Genomic DNA, 10697 nt, shown 5'->3' on the forward strand with positions numbered 1-10697 from the left:
TAAAAACCCTGGAAAAAATGTAGAAGTTAACAAATCTCAAAAAAAAAGAAAACCAAACCTTCTTTCTCAGGCCTGAGAAACCAGCACAGCTCACTTTCATTTCTTTTGCTAGAACAGAAGCTGGCAACTTCTCAAAGTGTTTGGGAGAGTATTATTTTTTCCCTTACACTTGAAGTTGAGCATGCTGGTAACATTTTTTGTCCCGCCTTCCCATTCCCACTGAGTTTGGAACACTCAGGAGTTCAACTTTCACAGACACAGGACACCAAAAGACATCAGTGATTTACAGCATCTTGCCATAACGAGAGAGAGTGGATATCTACTCCTTGCTCTGAGCTCTGCAGGTCTGGAGTGCAGCAGAAGCAAGGGAGCGGCTTTCTGCCCTTGTAGCTGCCTAACAGTGGGTGCACAGACATTTTGAGAGAGGCTCAGTCCAAATCAGGACCAGAGAGCCATTTCCACTAAAAGATATGTCCCACTGCTCACAAGCCAACGTTTGCTGAAACACTGAATTCGCCATGTCATAGCCTGCAGGCTCCCTCCAAGAGGATGAAATTTGATGTTTGGCCCTCACATTCAGGGGCTGTTTGTCAAAATTTTAACATACCCACAGTGAAGAAGTGCAGTCATGCATCCAAACACAAGAAAGGTTATATTTAGAGTACAGGAGATCATTATGGAAAAAGACTAACACGAAAAATTTAATGTTGGGAGTGGATAAATGGTTTATCATCATGAACAGCACTGATCATGAGCTATACAGTTGATTGTAGCAGGGCAACACTCCTCTGAGTAATGCAATGCCAAATTAATGAAGCTTTGGGGAACATCAGAAACAGAAAATAATAAAATTATTTTGTTCAACGTATGTTTTGAGACTGAAGCTAAAGTACTGCATCCATCTCTGATATCCATACTTTTAAAAACATGCTAAAAAATGGAGGAGGATGCAGAAGAGTGCTGAAAAGTTACTGAAAACAGGCAGGAAAATTCGTTTAGTGCCATATACTCAGATTATTAACAAAGAGAGAGAAACGTGACTCTAACTTGCAAGTATTACCAGGAAATACTTCACAGGAAAACACCAGATAGTAATAGGCTACTATGACAAAATCATGACTGGGGATCCTTCCAGATTTTTTTTTTTCCCCTCATCTTTATTTTCTGCCTAAAACCTCGAGTAAGCTTTATTTCTTATCAACATTAAAATGTCTGCACAGTCAGTAGTCCTCAAGTTATATATATGGAGATACCTAAGTTTCATAGAGAACTGGTAGGTGATTCTTTTCTTCTTTGCTGTTTGTGAAGGCAAGGTATATTTGCATGATCCAAACAAATCATCTGCTGAGAAGACGAGTGATAATGCTGTCTGAGCTGCCAGGATCTGAGACATTTTCGAGAAAGCATCTTTGCATGACAAAAACCTAATGCTACATCAGACAGCTTTTCATTAGCAGAATGCTAATAAATTGATATTCTCAAGTAACTAATTACGAAGACTCTGGGCAACAGGAAGTCTCACAGCAAATGTACATTCAATTTTCATAAAGATGTTTTGCCCCAGTAAGAGCTCAAGTTTGGGGAAGACAGTGCCAGATGAACTGAGGAACTAAGTTTCTAACAGGCTGCAAATCTGCTCCATTAGTTCTCAGCTGCACTTTGAAAACCAAGCCAAGCACTAGCAATGATCACTGATGCTTTGTTTCTTTCAAAACGCTCTGTACTTTAACAAAAGGGTATTCACTTTAAAATTCAGCTACATCTCTTTTGTATTGAAAGCCTGTCTCTGGACAGCACTGGAGGATTCCAAGATCTCATGGACTTTTCAATCTGTAAATCACAAGGCTTTTGCTCAAGTACTAAAAGCAAGACTCACAATAACATTAGACAGAGACTTGGTAGCAGGCAGCAAAGCAATGAGAGGGGAATCACAGGACTTGAAATTCACCCTGTTGTGCTTCTCAATAGGAAATACAATGCTATTTTAACAACAGTGATTAATCACTAACAAAGGAAGATGGATTCACTACTCAGAACCTTCAAATCAAGCCTAAATGCCTTTTCTGGAAAATATGCTTGCATTAAATGTATTTTGAAAACCCAGCAAGACAACCTACAATAAGGCTTCATAGCCTCAATTATTCAAGAGACCATTATTACTAGATCATCTAAATAGATTACTTCTATTGCCAACAGTGCTGAATACTAATTATGGCTCAGGATTTCACTGTGCAATATACTGCACTGACAAGTAAATAGACACTTCTAATGTAAGAAACCTAGATTTTCATTTTTATGATTAGTTTTATCAATAAACCAGAACAGAATATACCAGCAAGTGCCACTTACATGGGATCTGCAGCTGCCTTGCATCTGCAGTGCAGCAGTTCATTTGCCTAAGTAAACTCAAGAGTTTTGGTACTTAACTGGCAACAGATTTATTAGCCTAGAGTGCCACATTAGCAAAACCAACCCTGGGAGAAAGCTAGGCAAAGACCAGCTAAGAAAACATTAGAAAGGAGTTGGACAGAGTGGTCTGTGAACACAAATATGAGCAGCACCTGAGCATTGAAACCCACAAGTTACTGCAACCTACAGTTTGTCAAAATTCTCAGTCAATGCATGACAACTGGTTAAATTGTGAGCAGGACCGATGGTGAATAAACAGATTACTACTTAGCACAAAAGATCATAAATCAGTTCACGTTTTTGTTTTTGTTTTAGAGGGTTCTCTTTTGCACAAAATACTAAGCTGGCTCCTGTCCCAACGCTTAGCAGCTACATTAGCGCCAGACAATGATTTGCCAGCACATCTAATGCCACCACAGTAAACACATTCCGCAACAGACATCAAAATCCTGGGATCTTACACCTGCACTTTCCAGAATGTAACATTCCTCGTCCAATGCACTACTGTGCCTAATGGAAGCTAAGCAGCCGCTGTAATAGTGGAGCTCATTAAGGAGACATTTACAAAGGACAGAAATATCCAGCTGCCAGAGTGGGACATCACTCAGAAAATAATCATCTCTGTGCTCTCTGCCCTGATCCACAAGGGAAACCTACAAAACATATTCCAAAAAATGAGCTTTGGAACAAACTTCACTGAATACCAAAAACCATGAACTCAGTAGATATAGAGTGCCATAAACCCAGTAATTTTACTCCCCTCCATTCACCTCTTCATGTTCCAAACAAACTACAGTATTTTTCTTTCCCTGGAAGATAAACTCATTTTACCACTTCTTTCACTCCCTCTTCCCATCCCCTCATCCCCATTTCTTCCATTTCAAAGACAAAGATTTGGACGCCAAAAAGCTTGTCTAGTTTCCCACACACACGCCTACACCAAAACATTTAATAATAGTTTCTCTACCTTTGAAACTCGGTTTGCCTACACTCTAACACAGTCACGCAATAATGTCCATCTTTCAAGGGCTCCTATTTTTTCTTCACACGTTTGCCAAATCTAGATGATCTCCCTTCTCAGTTGCCCTTTTAACTGACAGCCTACTATATATACACACACCATAAACAGAGGATACAAAAGCTGCCATCAATCCAGTTCATAAAGGCTTTTCCTTACAAAGGCGGATTCCCTCCCATCATAGCAGGATAAGGCAGAAAAACTTCACCGATTCTCTGAGCATGAATTGAAGAAAGGTAGAATTTGGGTCTAGTTATAGAACTAGCTTTTGCTCCCGCTCACGGTTCAGCACATCCGCCTCCAGGGACCCAGATGCTGCAACAGAACCTATCCATACATCCAATTCCTCTGATCGTGCTCTTTTGACAAAACCCTGTGATAACTGTCATTAGTACCCTTCATCATCTAGAGGGTCTACCCTGTTTACCGACTTTGATACTTTAGACCACCTTTTTAGGAACCTGTGACCAAACTGATTTCCTATTTTTATTTAAGCGCAGAGAAGAGAGAAAGATTGAGAAATAAGTCTAGAGAATGTCTATTTTAACATCTTGTGATGATACTTAAGGCTATCTTCATTTTTTCAGGCACACCCATTTTCAGGACTCCTACATCTCAGTCTGAATCCTGGAATTATTACAACCCACTCTTATGAGTGGGAGTTGAAAACGTGAAAAAAAAAATCTTCTACATATCCAGCTTTGGTTCTTCTGAACACCACCAGTCCTGTAGGCTTAATTAAAAACAAAGAAGCAAAAAAAAAGCAAAGAAAAAAAACATAAGGGATGACAGAGTCACTGGCTTAACAGCACTCAAATTCTCTGCCAAGACACAGAATTCTTTCTGTTCCTGCCTATTTTCCCCAGACACCTCCACCTCCTCTTCCCCATTAAACTAAACCAATATGTTCACACAGTTAAGCGTTCCAGTAACTTGGTCAATATAAAATATTCATAGTACCTCCAAATCTATCAAATTAGGATAATTATACCCTCCCAATCCAAGAGACATAAAACATCAGAGGACTGCAAGTGCATTGACGCTGGCAACTCCGTAAGATTGTCCTCTGTGGAAGAATTAAGAACTAAATCATGAGGGCATTTAATGATAGCACGGTCCAGATTTCATCATGTTTTACCACTTTCACAGGTTGGAGATGTTCAAACAAGGTGTCACAAACCCTACTTAACACCTAAAATTTTGTTAGGCAAAACTGAATGAATACAAATCAGAACATATGGAGCATTTCTTCTGTCTTTCTTGATGCAACCCACAGAAGTGATTAGCTTGGCTTCTGACCAATTTGACATCTTGACAAATTAGTCAGTTCCTCAGAAAAAGGATCTCAACTATTACATGTTTAGGCAATGCAGGTTAATTTGATTATTACTCAACTCTTCTCCCACTCCCAATTATTCAAACCTCTACAATAAAGTGAAAAACAAGAGGTCTTTGCACATCTATAACAACACACAACTCACATCAAAAGAATATGTGAAAAAGCCTGCTGGCAACTCAAGTTGCCACCAACCCTTGTTGTCAAGATGTCTGTGACTGTGGGCCTACTAAATCATCAGAAAAACATTCAAATAAAGTGATTTCAAAGCCTTCAGGACTAAAAAGCTATTGTTAGCATTCAAACTTCCCGAGATCAGTATTCACGTAAACTTTCACTAGAAATACTATAGAGGCACCCTGGTTCCACTTACCACTTACTTTCCTAGACCACAAATGGTCTGCACACAGTTGAAAAAAATCACCAGTGTAATCCATTTCAAAAATTATTTCCTGAGTTCATACTACAGAAACAGAACATGTGTGATGGAAATGAAAAATATATTCTCTGTGCTGGGGGAAAAAAATCCAGAATGTACTTAAAATAGGAGCTAAATCAGACTACTTAGAACAACCCTATGGTTAGGGTCACAAGTACCATTTAAACTCACTCGCTGACACTAACTTGCATAGTTTGCACCCTCAGGCACAACATGGCTAAGACAGAGCTTTCAGTGTTCATCCCAGTACTGTTTCTATCAACTCCTCCAAAGTCCTTACCCTGAGACCTATATTTAAGTCTTACCTAGGTTCCTACCTCACTTATTAGGTAATTTTTTTTCCTTTGGACTTCACAGAAATCTGCTCCACATACATCCTCTTACAACCCTGCTACACAATAATCATTCTACTATGTCACAATGACAGCATCTGTCTTTTCTACATCATTCTGCCTCCTTTCTCTGTCAACAAACTTACTGGGGTTTGGTTTCAAAGTCTTCAGACTCAGCTACAAAATGCCAAGTCCTGCTTCTGATCCATACTTAATCAAAACCTCTGCCATAGGCGGCTTTAAAAAAAAAAAAAAGAGGAAAGAAAAAAACAGTTTCAGCCTACCACCTTTGAGTTCTATCCCTGGCTATCCTTCATGTTTGACAGCCATCACCAAGAAACACCGGTAAAGCTACTTTGTCATACGCCTCAAAAACCTCCCCTACCTCTCCTCTGTCACAAGATTTCCCAAAGGTTAGGCTGCTGTACACAAATAACACATCATTATAACCTCATTTCAGCTCCTTGTCCTTCCGGATTTCATAAACTCTGAGGCACAGACAATTTTAGCTCTGTGTTTGCACAGCACCTACCACAGCGAGGTCTTGGTCAAAGAGTGTCCTACAAAGTAAACAGAGTTGCATGGACACATAAACAGTAATCTCAGCAATTCCAGCACTAAGACTTGGCAGACGTTTAGCATGTGATTCACAGTCTATTTACCCTAGAACATCTCATTCTTACCTTCAAACAAAAATCACATACACACAAATCCATTTTTTAAGTTAACCCCCCCAATCTTTCAGATCACCTTCAGCAAAAACACACCACTACTAAATCTTTGCTCCATTTATTACCTACAGAATCAAAGAGCCAACAAATCTGTGTAACCATCTACTACTAACAGAAGCAGCCTTGATGTCTTTAAGATGAGCAACCAACAGTTTCAGTAGGTTTGAGCTTCACATTAAAAATGGAAGTTTTAGTTAGCTAACAATATCTTATTGCCTAAGAGAAGGGAGGTTTACTGGAAGTCTTCAAACTGTGAGGACAGGACAAGATGTTTATGAGAAGCCTGAAGTACTCTGACCATAGAAAGATGCAACAAAGAGATGTGATCTAAGGAGAAATTAAAATACAGCTCATCAGTGGGGTAGGTAGGGAACAGGAAATGCTAGACAAGACTAGGACAACATCAGATGGAGTGTTTTGCATGGGATGAGAGAAGATTAAAAGCAGTGTCAATAATTTTGACTCATGTATCCAGAAAGAACGCAATCTAATCTTCTCCTATTTATACCTACATGACAGTTAAGACATCTTCTCCCTGCATAACACTTACCATTGCCAATTTTCTCATGCTGGCTACCTTGGTGGTTTGATATTTCTAACATTAGAAGGTAAGAAAAACACAGAACACAACAAGGTGCATGGGGTTGTTATTTTACAACACTCATGTCAAAGCACCTCCACAATGCCTTTTAGTTGGAATGGCAATTATATTAACTGCTCTGTGAAAATGTTTTAAGATTTCTTTGTAATTTATTTTTACATATTACAACCTGTAGAAAAATTTTTGTTGTTTCTTTTTCCCCAGGTGTGCATTTCCCATAATGCACACATACTTTAAGTTATAAACCACTGCAAGTTTGACCCAATGTCACAGGCTAACCACCCTTCAAACCGTTAACCCATTTGGCATGACTCTGCTAAACCAGGACTTTATTTTCTTCCAGATTATTAGTAAAATCTTTCATTAGAGTATTTGAGCAAGTATTTTCCATTTTAAATAATGTTAATAAAGTGTTGGGAAACCATTAAAAGGACTATACGGAAGCAACCAATAGAGAAATAGGAAAACACTTCAAAGCACAACTTAACAGCATATACTGCCCCTAGTCCATCATTACCGCTCACCATAACAGCCTTTACCACTACTACAAGTGCTGTACACCACAGAATCCACAACCATAGCTCTCTTCTCTCAACCAACAATACCAACAAAACATAGCAGAGGTAAAGTCCTCCATATTCCACAGCACAAGTACTACAGCAGCAATTTTCAAGTTCTGTAGCAAAGTGGATATATTCATTTTCTTATGAAATACCTCTAGTTTTTATCACCATGAGTGCCAGTACTGGTAGACAGTATCTCATTAGCACACAATTTTTTTTTATTACTTTCTACTACTGTTTCTAGGTATAGACTTTTTTCAAGCATGTTTTCCAGCCAAGACTTCCCTATTAACTTTAAGCTACTGACAAATTTCAGAAGATCTGGAAGTTTCTGTCCACACACGAATTTCTTACAAGACGCTTGCAAAACAAGTGTATGGATTTGCAAGTCACTTTACTGATGGTGAGCCAGCTGCTTGCCTAATTGGCACGCCTGCAGTTCCAAACCTTGTGCTGCCACTGCCCAGCTGACAGGCCCAATAAAGAAAGGTATGGGATGTGGGTGAAGCCAACAGCGATGCAGTGAAGAAAGCACTTGGTATTAAAAGTAGCTTTCAGTGACACACTCACATATTTAAGTTAGACACCACTGTCTTCTAACCTCCGAAGGAAGAAAAACCAACCCCTCCACACTGAAGGCAAAGGTTAATTCTGTAGCTCCATCGGTTCAGACAATAAGCTCACACTGTAGAGAGTCTGAATAGCCTGAGGGTGGATAAAGCTGCAGAGTTTGCACTTTACTAGACATCTGATAAACTAATCCCCATCAAGGCAACCTGCCTGTTTGAGCTCTCATAACTAACAGAATTCAACAGCATCCTTAGTTAAAAATCAGCTGAAAGGGCAGCCAACCAAGCAGCACAAATTCAGAGACAACCTGACTGCATTAGCACAGACACTCTCAGAACCACTTTTCTGTGATCCACAGGTAGCCCAAACCTACCACAGTATCAGGCAACATCTCCCTCCACCACAATACGTATTAGGGAAGCAGCTTTTAAGACCTAACTTTCCAACTCCCAGAATTATGCTGCTGTGTTATTCTCCACAGTACTTAGATTGCCAACCTACAGTTATCTATCCCAGCTACCTTGCTATAAAGTAAGGTTTGAGTTCAGGCTCTCCGTCCTGTACATGCAGTCCCATGGAGGAGCAGCACATGCCTGCTACGTTACAAATGAGTCTCCCTTACAGTGAAAATCTGACAAGTAACAAGTAGATGCAGGTAGGTCCTGGGAAGAGAAGGAAACAAGGCAATTAAGAGCAGCCACAAAAAAGTTCAGTTCTACAACTGCCTTGAAAAGTGCCAAACTGACAGCCTTAGGAATAAGAACTGCACATGGCCCAAGCTATCATTAATGAAACAGCAATACCAGCTTCATCTCTGCTCTCCGACTTTAAATTAGCAATACTTTTTGAGATTTTGTTTTTCTGAGTTTAAGGAACCATTAGGTTTGAGTAAAACTGTGAATGCAGGTATTGAACTTCAACATTTAGATTTTTTCTTTACAAACTTCTTAGTATTTCCTTGTGTTAGAGAATGGACCCACCGCTTCAGGAGCCACAAGCCTCGCAGGAAGGGATGCTGGCTTTTGGGCAGACAGAAGGAGCCTTCCTTTTGTCAACTTACATCAAACTATCTATGGATTTCTACATCTAAACCATTGTGGTCCTCTCTTCTTTCCTTGCCTCCTCTGCTGATTGACCCATACACTCTAGTTCCTGTATGTGCCTGCCCAGTCTTTCCATAAGCACTGATCAAAGAAAGCTCAAGAACTGATCAAAAGGTTTTCAGCAAATAAAAAAAAGAAAAAATTAAAATATGTTCATTTCCATTCTTTCCCCCCTCCAAATAGTGGCCAACTCAGTCCTAAGATCCCTAAGGGCCATTCTGCATGTCCTTACATTATCCTCTTCTCAACTGAAGACATACTTCTTAAAGCGTAGGCATGCTAAACTCCAGACCAAAACCAGACTTCTGTAAGAAAGGAAGGAAAAACACAGACATCGAACTAATTGCTCGTTTCCACTGAAGCACTAACTCTTTCAAATATACCAGTAAACACTCCTGAAATCACAAGTTCCAGGTACCTGGAAATGGGTAGACTACCATAACATAAAACACGTTAGAAAAAAAACATAAAAGGGTATTGAATGCCATCCTTTTTCCTCAGCCACCGAACCTAAGAACCCTCTGAAGATACAGACTTCATCCATTTCAAAGGTACCAACTGAAGAGCCCTATTAAGTTCTGCCATCACTTAGCTCTTTATTGCTCATTATTTTAGCAGAAAAGCAACATATGAGCAAACTTAAGACTTAACTTGTATTCTGTTTATCACATTTGAAACCAGTCAGTGTGCAGCAATCAACTTTGACGTGTTACTGAAACATGAGCCATGCTCAAATGTATTAGAAAGCCAAAATATTTTAAAACAATACTAAAAATTAGATAACAGAAAAATCCATTCAATGTCAAAAAAATTTGACAGAAAAAATATGCCAAAGTGTACACACACATCTCACCTTACCTGAACAAGACACTATTACAGAACTCAAAAAAACAGATTTAGTGTCAGCAAGCCATTTTTCCAAGTGTCAACAGAAAGCCAAGTCTTTCCATTGTAATATATAAAAATCTTTATTATGCTTTATTAAAGTACTACATTCAGTTGCAAAAGAAACCATCTGATGGAATTATAAAGTAAGTTAGTCAATGAATAATTTATCAAACAAGATTTTTCATTTTACATTTTATGTAGTCTTAGGCCTGACTCTCACTAAGTTGAAATTTTGTAAAAAGCTGTAAGTAACAACAGGAACAGATTAATCTAGACTACAAATTCCTAAAGGAAAAATATGGTACAAAGTAACAAAGCACTTGAAACATTTTCTATATATACAATGATATTGAAATTTCTTTCAATGAGTCAAAATTGATGATCTCTTAAAAGATCATGCAGAAGGAGACAAGTACCCCATTACAGAGAAAAGCTACCCATAAAATTAAGAAGTCTTTAACAGGCAGACCAGTTATCCTCGGTACTCAGCCCTGAGCTGGAAGACGGGGACGGCGAGCAGGATGAACCCCCCATAATCCAAGAGGAAGCAGTCAATGACCCCACCTGGATGCTCACAAGTCTATGGGGCCTGGGGCCATCCATCCAAGAGTGCTGAGGGAGCTGGCGGAAGAGCTTGCCAAGCCACTCTCCATCGTTTATCAGCAGTCCTGGTTAACGGGGGAGGTCCCAGACAACTGGAGGCCTGG

The sequence above is a fragment of the Aptenodytes forsteri genome, unplaced genomic scaffold, assembly GCF_000699145.1.
Source record: "Aptenodytes forsteri isolate BGI_AS27 unplaced genomic scaffold, ASM69914v1 Scaffold349, whole genome shotgun sequence".
NCBI classification, from domain to species: Eukaryota; Metazoa; Chordata; class Aves; order Sphenisciformes; family Spheniscidae; genus Aptenodytes; species Aptenodytes forsteri.